The 13,653-nt window shown below is 39.9% G+C and overlaps 1 protein-coding gene across 4 annotated transcripts in view; it reads left to right on the forward strand.

Annotated features, from left to right (window-relative positions):
• The first annotated feature begins 8,465 nt into the window (after nucleotides 1–8,465).
• USPL1 (ubiquitin specific peptidase like 1) overlaps nucleotides 8,466–13,653 on the forward strand; it is a 39,898-nt gene continuing 34,710 nt past the window's right edge. The window contains exons 1-2 of one of the 4 annotated variants that reach the window (XM_073795008.1): nucleotides 8,468–8,746; nucleotides 9,802–9,977. The gene's annotated coding sequence lies outside the window, so the exon portion shown is untranslated. Of the gene's footprint in view, nucleotides 8,747–9,801; nucleotides 9,978–13,653 lie in introns of all 4 variants that reach the window. The other 3 variants (XM_033843802.2, XM_033843801.2, XM_019936786.3) reach the window with 3 other exon arrangements.

The following is a 13,653-nucleotide window of genomic DNA, read 5'->3' on the forward strand; positions in this document are numbered from 1 at the left end:
TCTATATTGCTTAGGAAAACACACAAAAGAAGGAAAGCAAAAGCAAACTTAACAAAAGAAATATTAGACCATTACAAAACAGATACATTTTAACTTGTGATGCAGCCAGAGACCATACATTAAAGGCCACCAATGGCTTAAAAAGCACTCAAAAAATAATTGTTTAATCGTTATGGTTTCATGTCAATTATTTAGTTTACTAAATAATTACTAACTGCCATCAGCAGTCAGTCAGGATCCAACTGTTACATTGAAGGGATGATGGAGCAACTAGTTGGAAAGCACCAACCTAGTCAAAACAGTCAAATTAATTTTATGATTGGCTTCAATTTTAGAATTGTAATGTTAAGGCCAGAGTAATTTTATTTATAACTGAAATTTTTAAAGATTGCTTTATGACAACGTTTTATAAGATTTTGTGGTCAATATTACTATTTTAAGAACTTTTAAAAAAGTGAAACTAAACATTTATTGTCTCTATTCTCCACGTATAGGGACTTCAGTTCTACTTTTCTATCTACAAGACCAAAATCAAAATTCAACTCTGTGAGGCCCTTCCTGTAATTAAAATTCATCATTTTTTCTTCACTGCTGCTATACAACATTGCTTGTACAACTCCTTTTAGCATTTATTTCATTTTGCCTTGTATGAAAGCTATTGGTTTAAAAATGTTTCTGCTTCTCTTTAGGGATAAGGACTATGCATTATTCACCTTGGTATTCACCCAGCATTTAGCACAGTGCCTTGCACATTTAAAAAAAGCTTGTTGATGAGTAAGCTAACATTTTTCTCATTAAGAAGATGAGCACATAAATTACATATACATTTCCTAAATCAACCCTGAACGAACAAATACAAGAACAAGGGGAAATATACTATTGAAAACATTCCACTTTAAGAGTGGGTTTGGTCAGCCATGTGAATTGGGAATTGTGGACCACCAAGATCATTCATGCATCAACAAATATGTACTATGTACCAGGCAATGTATATATAACAGTGATCAAAACAGATTAGCTCTTGCCCTCAAAAAATTCACACCTAGTACAAAGAGAGACGATAGCAAGCATATATATACACACACACACATATATGCACGCTATGAAGAAAACAAACAGCAAGTGATAATAAGGAATTAGAGTAGAGGTGGAGGGTAAAAGGCTGCTCAGATAGGTGGACAGCTTAACAAGCGAAATTTAAGCTGAAACTTGAAGGGTAAGAGTCAGTTGTGCAAAGAGGAGAATAGTCAGCAGTTAAGGGACTAAAGGTGTGTGTGGGTCATGTGCCACAATGCCAGTTTCAGGGGGATAGTTATTATAGCACATTCCCCAATCTTCTATTTTTTCAATTCTTTTGCTATTGTTTCTATCACCACTTCTTTTCTGATGGTTCAGATTTTCCTGGCTAAATTAAATGACAGCATTAACTCTGGGGAATGTAAGATTCCTTCCAAATAATACTGATTCCCTTTCAGTCCTTATGACAGATAAATTCATCTCAAAGTGACAACTCTTTCCCAATTAGAAAAGAGTGTTTCCTCTATATCGGCTTTCATTTTTTGATTTGGAGCCCTCCTGATTGCTAATCAACGTGTTGTATGATTACTTCAACAATTACGTATAGAATATTATTTTGTCATCATAAAAATGTACTGCTGCTTTCGGAACTCTACGTTGCTCTGGAGCCTAGGCAGAGTAAAGTTCCCTAAAGTGCTCCCTAATCACTGGGCATGCTCAGATCTGCTGGTGCTACATGTTAAATTAGAATAGAATGTGACATACTGGAAAAAGTTCTGGATTAGAAATTAGAGAATGTAGGTTCTAGTCCTAGGTCTGCCACTTTGTTATGCAAATATGGGTAAATTGTTTACTACTTTTAGGATTTTCTTATTGGTAAAGAGGGAATACATAGATGTTGCATATTATACAAATTTGACTATATGTGCTTGGCAAAAAATTTAGAAGAAAAATATCAACTTAAATAGCACTCAAGGAGCATATGCCCTGGAGTGAGCATGAGCTGGAAAGCACAAATCTGCTGTTACACCAATTGGTCTCAGCTCTTATATGCCTCTCACTGAAAATTTTACTCTAACGCATGATTTTAGTGTTTAAAATTTTACATATTTTTTTGTTTGTTTAGGACAAGGTCCCTACACATAATCCTTTATCTAGGGCTCAAGAAGCTCAAACGAAGAAACAGCCATGCAGGTGATGTGATTTCTCTCACGTTTACTTCAGAACCAAATAGAATGCTGAGTCTACTATACCATCATATTATACTGCCATAGGGAGCACATAAGTCAAAGTTGATGGAACTCTAGAAGTACACTTTTGAAACCCTGATTTATCAATTTATTTATGATACTGGTTACTAAATAACATATTTCATGAACTATGTCACTATTCCAATAGAGCTGTGTCACTGTCTAGGGCACAGATATATTCACATATGTAGGAAATGATGTACAAAGTTATTCACTGCATAACTTTTTTTTTTTTTTTTTTTTTTTTGCAGTACACAGGCCTCTCCCGTTGCGGAGCACAGGCTCCAGACGCGCAGGCTCAGTGGCCATGGCTCACGGACCTAGCCACTCCGCGGCATGTGGGATCTTCCCGGACCGGGGTACGAACCCGTGTCCCCTGCATTGACAGGCGGACTCTCAACAACTGTGCCACCAGGGAAACACTGCATAACGCTTTTAATAAGATCAGACAAAACCCTAAACGTCCAAAAAGAGGGGACTGATGAAATGATACATCATACGATGGAATATTATGCAGCCATAAAAAAGAATGAGGAAACACTGTATACAATGATATACACAACTTCTAAGATAAGTGGAAAAAAAGGTACATAAACTATACGCAGTATGTACCATTTATGTAAAAAGATAGAAGAGAAAATATATATAGTACTTATTTGCTTGTATAAGCATACACTTGGGGTGGGGGTGGGGAAATACACAAGAAACTGTTAGCACTGATTGTTTCCTAGGCAAGGAAACAGGTGGCTGAGGGACATGTGTGCAAGAAAGACTTTTCACTGCATATTCTTTTTTTTTCGTTTCGAATTTTGAACCTTGTGAATGTATTACCTAACCAAAAAGAAAACACAAAATTTAGATCAGCAAGAAAGTAGTTTGCGATGAAACAGGATCACGTTCTTAGTGAAAAACATTTATAAAAAGTAGACATAGTTCTAAGGGTAAATACCTGCAGGTAGACTGTTTTAACTGTATGGGACCTTCCTTAAAAGATCCATCTATCCCAAACTTCTCACTGTATAAATATCTAAACCAAGGCCTTGCAAATTAAGTGACTTGTGTAAGGTCACAAAGAAGAGTCAGCATTAGAAATCAGAAATTTCAGCACCTGCTCTAAGACTCTTCTTTATCTTTCTGTCTTCTCATTTTGTGTGGGTAAACCAGGGCCAAGTTAAGTTTAGGCTATATAATGGGCTGTCATCTGTCTAAATTTTAGAGTCTTGAAGTACAAAATAACATCAAACCCTTAGACTACTAATTTCTTGTATGGTCACTATATGGCTATACTTACAAATAGGTTGTGCATATCTCTATCACTGCACATACCACAGTATGAAAGATCTATCCTTCTAACTCAACTGAAATCACTGAGGGCGAGAACTAAAATGTCTTAACTTTTTTTCTTTTTAAATATGCCATAGTTTACGAAATTTTAGCCACAGCAATCAGGGACAAAAAAGAAATAAAAGGAATCCAAATCAGAAAACAAGAAGTAAAACAGTCACTGTTTGCAGATGACATGATAGCATACATAGAGAATCCTAAAGATGCTACCAGAAAACTACTAGAGCTAATCAATGAATTTAGTAAAGTAGCAGAATACAAAATTAATGCACAGAAATCTCTTGCATTCCTGTACACTGATTATAAAAAATCTGAACAAGAAATTAAGGAAACACTCTCATTTACCACTGCAACAAAAATAATAAAATACCTAGGAATAAAGCTACTTAAGGAGACAAAAGACCTGTATGCAGAAAACTACAAGACACTGATGAAAGAAATTAAAGATGATACAAACAGATGGAGAGATATACCATGTTCTTGGATTGGAAGAATCAACATTGTGAAAATGACTATACCACCCAAAGCAATATACAGATTCAGTGCAATCCCTATCAAACTACCAATGGCATTTTTCACAGAACTAGAACAAAAAATTTCACAATTTGTATGGAAACACAAAAGAGCCCGAACAGCCAAAGCAATTTTGAGAAAGAAAAACGGAGCTGGAGGAATCAGGCTCCTGGACTTCAGACTATACTACAAAGCTACAGTAATCAAGACAGTATGGTACTGGCACAAAAACAGAAATATAGATCAATGGAACAGGATAGAAAGCCCAGAGATAAACCCACGCACCTATGGTCAACTAATCTATAACAAAGGAGGCAAGGATATACAATGGAGAAAAGACAGCCTCTTCAATAAGTGGTGCTGGGAAAACTGGACAGCTACATGTCAAAGAATGAAATTAGAACACTCCCTAACACCATACACAAAAATAAACTCAAAATGGATTACAGACCTAAATGTAAGACCAGACAGTATAAAACTCTTAGAGGAAAACATAGGCAGAACACTATGACATAAATCACAGCAAGATCCTTTTTGACCCACCTCCTAGAGAAATGGAAATAAAAACAGAAATAAACAAATGGGACCTAATGAAACTTAAGCTTTTGCACAGCAAAGGAAACCATAAACAAGATGAAAAGACAACCCTCAGAATGGGAGAAAATATTTGCATATATTTTGAAGCAACTGACATAGGATTAATCTCCAAAATTTACAAGCAGCTCATGCAGCTCAATATCAAAAAATCAAACAACCCAATCCAAACATGGGCAGAAGACCTAAATAGACACTTCTCCAAAGAAGATATACAGACTGCCAACAAACACATGAAAGAATGCTCAACATCACTAACCATTAAAGAAATGCAAATCAAAACTACAATGAGGCATCACCTCACACTGGTCAGAATGGCCATCATCAAAAAATCTACAAACAGTAAATGCTGGAGAGGGTGTGGAGAAAAGGGAACCCTCTTGCACTGTTGGTGGGACTGTAAATTAATACAGCCACTATGGAGAAGAGTATGGAGGTTCCTTAAAAAACTAGAAATAGAATTACTGTATGACCCAGCAATCCCACTACTGGGCATATAACCTGAGAAGACTGTAATTCAAAAAGAGTCATGTACCACAATGTTCATTGCAGCATTATTTATGATAGCCAGGACATGGAAGCAACCGAAGTGTCCATCAACAGATGAATGGATAAAGAAGATGTGGCACGTATATACAATGGAATATTACTCACCCATTAAAAAGAAATGAAATTGAGTTCTTTGTAGCGAGGTGGATAGACCTAGAGTCTGTCATACAGAGTGAAGTAAGTCAGAAAGAGAAAAACAAATACCATATGCTAACACATATATATGGAATCTAAAAAAAAAAATGAAAGGGTTCTGAAGAACCTAGGAGCAGGAATGAAGACGCAGATGTAGAGAATGGACTTGAGGACATGGGGAGGGGGAAGGGTAAGCTAGGATAAAGTGAGAGAGTGGCATGGACTTATATATACACTACCAAATGTAAAATAGATAGCTAGTGGGAAGCAGCCGCATAGCACAGGAAGATCAGCTCGGTGCTTTGTGACCACCTAGAGGGGTGGGGTAGGGAGGGTGGGAGGGAGACGCAAGAGGGAGGGAATATGGGGATATATGTATACATATAGCTGATTCACTTTGTTATACAGCAGAAACTAACACAACAATGTAAAGCAATTATACTCCAAAAAAGATGTTAAAAAAAATAAACTCAGAAACATGGCAACAAAAACACCAAAAATGAAAAATAAATAAATAAATATGCGAATGCCTCGCACAAGTGTACTGCCAAAATTATTAATATAGCTTCACATTCCTTAACCAAAACCCAGGGGCTGAATGTGTTTTAGAAATAAGAAATTTCGGGAATTAAAAAATGTCACAAGGCACACAACCCATTATGTAACACCTCATATACCAGTGGCCAAGAATAGCATCCCGTAATCAAACATAATATTTCTTCAGCAAAACATATGGGATAAGTACATAATATATATAACTTTTCATTAGTTCAGGCTGTATTTTGCTACCAAATGAATTTTGTCTCCAAGCTTAAAACGTTTCTGGTTCTCAAAGCCTTCTGAATGTTTGAATTAGATATGAGACTACAGACTACTCACAACGGTGCTGCTAGAAAATATGGTTAGTCACTTCGACGCTCATCTTTTTGATGAGCCCGGAACAAGCAGTTATAGCACGCAGCTCTATATCCCATGTTTGGGCAGACTTGTTTTGTTATTAAGGAATCCAATCTAGCAGAGGGGGGCAAAAGCTGACAATGTGAGAAAAGGAAAAAAAAAAATCCTAATTGTACAACACTGTATTCCTATTGGGGCTGCTTATTAATTATTAATTTAATAAAAAACTCCATTTGATTAAATCATGTTATTTAAATGAAAATAGGTAAATAAAACTCCTCCTGACAGGAGCTTTATACATTGCTAACAACGGTATGGAGGCAATGAGCTTGAATCCTACTGGATGGTAACTGCACTCTTGGGGACCAATGTTCATAGAAAGAGGCATTCCAAATATATTGGTGAGAAATAAGCAGAAATGTACACAAATTTTCTCACCTTCGGACCATTACTCTAATGTAAACGAAAGGGGAGTTTTCTAGTCAACCTCCCCTTAATCGTATTAACTCTTTTATGCCTTTTTCTACTTTTTACAAGAGGAAAAAGTCTGGAATCAAAACACAGCACACACTAAAATCCATTCTTTTCTTTCCACAACTCAAGCCCCACCTCCATTTTGTTTCTGTTACTATTACAGAATTTCTCCTGGCAAAAAATCAAATTTGCACTAAAAGACTATAAATCAACTTTGCAGACAACAATGACTGATATGATTGGGCATGTTGACTTTCAATCTTAAAATTTTAGCGACATTTTAACTGAATCAATTATTTGTTCAATGTATGACGTTAACATTCAGCAAGTGTTCATTACAAAAAAGTGTATTCCATTCTAAAAATGGAAATACCAAGGGCGAAAAAGAAAAACCTTCTGAATTACCGCTACTATTTCAGGAAGAAACACTTACTACATCCTCGCATTTTCATCATAATTCATTAAAATAAAAGAAAATCTAATTAGCTAGATCTGACAACCAATACACCGGCACGTTAGGTATCTAGTACAACCACAAAAAAGGTAAACAAAAACCAACCAGCCTATTTTTCAGTTTTCTGGAGAAAAACAAAACAACAAACTCTCTGTTGGATTCTTGGCCATTTGCATTCAGAAGAACCGAAAACTAAAATTCCTTCTCACTGAAGAGTTTCTTGGTACACGGGACTTCCTTTCTCTATATCACCCTATCAAAATTATCAGCATTATTCCAGAATATAAATTGTTTGAGACCACTTAAAAAAAAAGCCACAGTCCAAAATGCCCATGGTGATTATTCTGTAAAGAAATGGTCAAAAACTACACATTGTTAATCCAGGAAACAACTCAATCGAGCGAAGGACATCTGGAATATGCTGCCCCCAAGATTCAGAACGCAGACTCAGAAATAGCACGCGCGGTCACGATGTCCCTTAAACCACATGACCTTCCTACGAAAGCAGAGCCTTAAACTTAGAAACTCCATGAGAACTCCCCCCTCCTCTGAAGTTAAAACAAGGCAGGGCAGCTGAAATGAGCGCAGCAGGGACACGTCGGCCACTGCCTAGTAAGAATGGGTCCCTGTGCTTCGGCTACTCCCCTTACCGTTAGAAGATCTGGGAGGGAGGAAAGGAGGAGATACACCCAGAATCCTGGTGGAAAAGCCCCTGGCCTCGCAGATGGGGTTTAGGGAGACAGGGAGGGGCAGCTCCGTGTATGGTGACCCTTTGTGAACACGCTCTGTGGCAGCTCGGCTCTCACCGAAGCTTTAGGAGAGCGGACTATGGGGGCCTCGCGCGGCCCGCCGTCGCGGTGACCTCGGCGCTGCAAGGAGGCGCCGGCCAAGAGCCTCCATCGCACCCTCCGCCGGCTGGGGTGCCCTTCCCTCCTCCGCCGCCCGCCCACCCACCCAAGTCCCTCAGGGGCGCGTCGCCTTCCGACCCGGGCTCGCGCGGCCAGAGCACAACGAGACGCGTTCCGGTTTCTTTCCTCAGCGTAATCCCTCCGCTGCCGACCGCGCACTAGTTTTAATCACGCCCCACCCCCTGGCCGCCGGCGTCACCTCCGCCACTCGAGCGCTTTCCAGCAGCTTCCAGAAATGTCGCCACCCCAAACCCGCCACTCACATATGGCGGGCTCTGCAGCCACCAGCCCCGCCCCTAGTCGTCGCCGCAGCTGAAACTGCGACTGCGGCAGCCGGGATAACAGCCACGCCTCTCTGCGGAGGCCTGACGGAAGTGCTCCCGTCCTCGCCTTCCCCACCACGCTTACGTCCTTTCAGGCCCCGCGTGGGGCAGGAAGGGGAACTCTTTGGCCGCGGACTCAAACCGGAAGCTGCTTTTCTAGCGGAGGGGCCGGTGGGGGAGGAGCAGGTTGAGGGGAACGTGGGCTAAACGTTGCACTCTGGTGTGGCGCTCAAGCTGGAACAGGAGTTTGGAGCGATCCGGCGCGAAGAAGGGGAGAACCCGCGGCAGGTAAGGGAGAAGACGGAGTAGTTTTCCTTCAGCTCCTGAAATAGGGAAGGGGGACAGAGCTGGGGTGATCTATGGGATAGTTGCTCGCTGAAAGGAGGGGCTAGGCTGGGAGGGGGAAAGGATGGGAGTAGGTTCAGGTGGGAAGGCTTGGTGGTTAAGGTATTGGAATGGAGTCACAGATTCATTCGTTTGAACTCAGAGAGGTAAATGCAGAAGAGAAACCAGAGTCTCCCCCGCCCCCGCTTTCCCAAGGAGCGTGGAGATGGGGAGAATTAACGAAACCCTGCTCATCCTAGGTTTCCAAGGTTGGGTTTTGCAAGTGACGTGTCTTAGTCTGTGGTTCTGGACGGCTGGGTTGGGTACCAGACAGGGCTGGGCACCGAAAGCCGACCCCATTCCTCGGTTTCAAGTCTGTTGTGGCCTTACCTTTGACAGTTCGCGTGCTGAGCCCACTTGGTCTTGGAGGGAAAGCTCAAACGGGTATAAGGCCTTCTTCGAACAGCTGGTTCTCTGGGTTTCCCCATTTTGCACATGGGGCTGTGAATTAAGCTTAATTGCTTCTTTCGCTATCCCCAGAGCCAACTTCACACTTTGGTTGTGCTGTACCTGGGTCCCTACTGGGTTAGTAATTGACATTCGGGCTTTTGGAGCACCAGTAGATCACAGAAGTAATGAAAAGGGAGGGCATCATGAAAAAGATGCGGAAGTTGAAGTGAAGTAGAGGAGGGTAAGGCTGGAAAACCAGTGGTCTCATAGTGCAGTGAGCTTTAGGTCATACTGAGCTGTTTGGACTTTCCTGTAATCACACTGGAGTCAGTAGAGGATTTTAAGTTGAGTAGTGTCAGACTCAGACTTGTGTTATAGAAGCATCACTTTGGCATGATAGAGTGGGAATGGGATAGAAAGAGAGGTGGGGATTTGAGATGCTTCCAAAGAACTGTCCGTAGGATTTGATGACTTTCACTAAGTAAAGAAGAGGGAAGTGAAAGAGTAGAGAACCACTCAAATTTTTCATTTTCTTTTTTGTGGGCGTCGTGTGACATGCGGTATCTTAGTTCCCCAGTTCCCCGAACATGGATGGAACCCGTGCCCCCTGCATTGGGAGGACGGAGTCTTAACCATTGGACCACCAGGGAAGTCCCGAGAACCACTCAGATTTTCTAGTTTGTGTGTTTGTACGGATGGAGATGCCAAAATCTAGGTGAGATACAAACAAGAGGAGCAGAAACAGGTAATTTTGAAAGGAGGACAATGAAGGCGGTCATTTAGAAACAAGTTAAGTTGTAGGAATCAGTCCAGGGTTTTGTACATAGGACCAAGTAAATTGTATTTGGAAGACCTGAGTAGCCTACCTTTGATATTTTTTTAAGTGAATTTTCTTTTGGATGTTCTGCATGTTAAGGATTTCAACCACCAACCTGCCTGTTTTTCCCATTGAAATGTTGGGTGATAGGATCAGGAGAGCAGATTTGAAGGCTCCTCATGTTTTACTTATGAGAGAGAGGGAGAGAGAGGGAGAGAGAGAGAGAGAGAGAGAGAGAGAGAGAGAGAGAGAGAGAGGGGTAGCGGGGGAGAGAGAGAGAGAGAGAGAGAGAGAGAGAACCAGCTGGAGAAGTTTTCTTAATCCCTCAGGTGGATGGAAATTTTCATCAAAAAAAACTTGTTCAAGATACATAGCTTACCAACTTCTCTTTTGAGAATACTGCATAATGATCCAAGCTATGCTGCATATTTTCTGCATAAAGTATAAAAAAGCATCAAATAGTGGTTGCAATTTACTATGTGTCAAGTGCTAAGCATTTTACATGTATTATCACATTTAATTCTTAGAAGAAACTAACTTCACAAATAAATTTCTGTACCTAAAGCTCATGCTTTTATCCACTCTGGAACCAGAAGTTTGATACTTTACTATATAGTTCCCTTTAGTAAGTAGATTATAAATAGAACCAGCGAAAGTTAACAAATTAGTATTGTCTGTGAGGAGCTTAAAAAGAAAAAGTTATCACCACACTTGTTTTTACCCTTTTGGCAGTGGTTCTCAATGGGGTGATTTCCCCCCCTCCCCCTGGGAGGAGAGAGGAGGGAGGGACATTTGGCAATGTCTAGAGACATGGTCACAGCTGAGGGGTGGGTGCTGTTGGCATCTAGCACATAGCGGTCATTGGTGCTGCTAAACATCCTCTTAACACACAGGGCAGCCCTCACAACAAAAGAATTATCTGGTCCAAAATGTCGATAATCCTGTGGTTGAGAAACCTGCTTTTGGATATTTCTTTAGGAATAGCATATTGACATCCACTGATACTTTTTTTTTGAATATTTGAATTTTATTTTATTTATTTTATATACAGCAGGTTCTTGTTATCTATTTTATACGCTTTAGTATATACATGTCAATCCCAATCTCCCAGTTCAACCCACCACCTCCACCCCCCACCACTTTCCCGCCTTGGTGTCCGTACGTTTGTTCTCTACATCTGTGTCTCTATTTATACCCTGCAAACCCGTTCATCTGTACCATTTTTCTAGGTTCGACATATATGCGTTAATATACTATATTTGTTTTTCTCTTTCTGACTTCACCATGTATGACAGTCTCTAGGTCCATCCATGTCTCTACAAATGACCCAATTTCGTTTCTTTTGATGGCTGAGTAATATTCCATTGTATATATGTACCACATCTTCTTTATCCATTCATCTGTCGATGGGCATTTAGGTTGCTTCCATGACCTGGCTATTGTAAATAGTGCTGCAGTGAACATTGGGGTGCATGTGTCTTTTTGAATTATGGTTTTCTCTGGGTATATGCCCAGTAGTGGGATGGCTGGGTCACATGGTAATTCTATTTGTAGTTATTTAAGGAACCTCCATACTGTTCTCCATAGTGGCTGTACCAATTCACATTCCCACCAGCAGTGCAAGAGTGTTCCGTTTTCTCCACACCCTCTCCAGCATTTACTGTTTGTAGATTTTTTGATGATGGCCATTCTGACCAGTGTGAGGTGATGCCTCATTGTAGTTTTGATTTATACTTCTCTAATGATTACTGATGTTGAGTATTCTTTCATGTGTTTGTTGGCAATCTGTATATCTTCTTTGGAGAAGTGTCTGTTTAGGTCTTCGGCCCATGTTTGGATTGGGTTGTTTGTTTTTTTGATATTGAGCTGCACGAGCTGCTTGTAAATTTTGGAGATTAATCCTATGTCAGTTGCTTCAAAATATATGCAAATATTTTCTCCCATTCTGAGGGTTGTCTTTTCATCTTGTTTATGGTTTCCTTTGCTGTGCAAAAGCTTTTAAGTTTCATTAGGTCCCATTTGTTTATTTTTGTTTTTATTTCCATTTCTCTAGGAGGTGGGTCAAAAAGGATCTTGCTGTGATTTATGTCATAGTGTTCTGCCTATGTTTTCCTCTAAGAGTTTTATACTGTCTGGTCTTACATTTAGGTCTGTAATCCATTTTGAGTTTATTTTTGTGTATGGTGTTAGGGAGTGTTCTAATTTCATTCTTTGACATGTAGCTGTCCAGTTTTCCCAGCACCACTTATTGAAGAGGCTGTCTTTTCTCCATTGTAAATCCTTGCCTCCTTTGTTATAGATTAATTGACCATAGGTGCGTGGGTTTATCTCTGGGCTTTCTATCCTGTTCCATTGATCTATATTTCTGTTTTTGTGCCAGTACCATACTGTCTTGATTACTGTAGCTTTATAGTATAGTCTGAAGTCAGGGAGTCTGATTCCTCCAGCTCCGTTTTTTTCCCTCAAGACTGCTTTGGCTATTCGGGGTCTATTGTGTTTCCATACAGACTTTAAGATTTTTTTGTTCTAGTTCTGTAAAAAATGCCACTGGTAATTTGATAGGGATTGCATTGAATCTGTAGATTGCTTTGGGTAGTATAGTCATTTTTACAATGTTGATTCTTCCAATCCAAGAACATGATATGTCTCTCCATCTGTTTGTGTCATCTTTGATTTCTTTCATGAGTGTCTTATAGTTTTCTGAGTACAGGTCTTTTTATCTCCTTAGATAGGTTTATTCCTAGATGCTATATTCTTTTTGTTGCAGTGGTGAATGAGATTGTTTCCTTAATTTCTCTTTCTGATCTTTTGTTGTTAGTGTATAGGAATGCAAGAGGTTTCTGTGCATTAATTTTTGTATCCTGCAACTTTACCAAATTCATTGATTAGCTCTAGTAGTTTTCTGGTGGCATCTTTAGGGTTCTCTACGTATAGTATCATGTCATCTGCAAGCAGCGACAGTTTTACTTCTTCTTTTCCAATTTGTACTCCTTTTATTTCTTTTTCTTCTGTGATTGCCATGGCTAGGACTTTCAAAACAATGTTGAATAATAGTGGCGAGAGTGGACATCCTTGTCTTGTTCCTGATTTTAGAGGAAGTGCTTTCAGTTTTTCACCATTGAGAATGATGTTTGCTGTGGGTTTGTCATATATGGCTTTTACTATGTTGAGGTAGTTTCCCTCTCTGCCAACTTTCTGGAGAGTTTTTATCATAAATGGGTGTTGAATTTCGTCAAAAGATTTGCTGCATCTATTGAGATAAACATATGGTTTTTATTCTTCAATTTGTTAATATGGTGTATCACATTGATTGATTTGCATATATTGAAGAATCCTTGCATCCCTGGGATAAATCCCAGTTGATCGTGGAGTATGATCCTTTTAATGTGTTGTTGGATTCTGTTTGCTAGTATTTTGTTGAGGGTTTTTGCATCTATATTCATCAGTGATGTTGGTCTGTATTTTCTTTTTTTGTAGAATCTTTGTCTGGTTTTGGTATCAGGGTGGTGGTGGCCTCATAGAATGAGTTTGGAGTGTTCCTTCCTCTGCAGTTTTTTGGAAGAGTTTGAGAAGGATGGGTGTTAGCTCTTCTCTAAATGTTTGA

Source organism: Tursiops truncatus, chromosome 18, assembly GCF_011762595.2.
Source record: "Tursiops truncatus isolate mTurTru1 chromosome 18, mTurTru1.mat.Y, whole genome shotgun sequence".
NCBI classification, from domain to species: Eukaryota; Metazoa; Chordata; class Mammalia; order Artiodactyla; family Delphinidae; genus Tursiops; species Tursiops truncatus.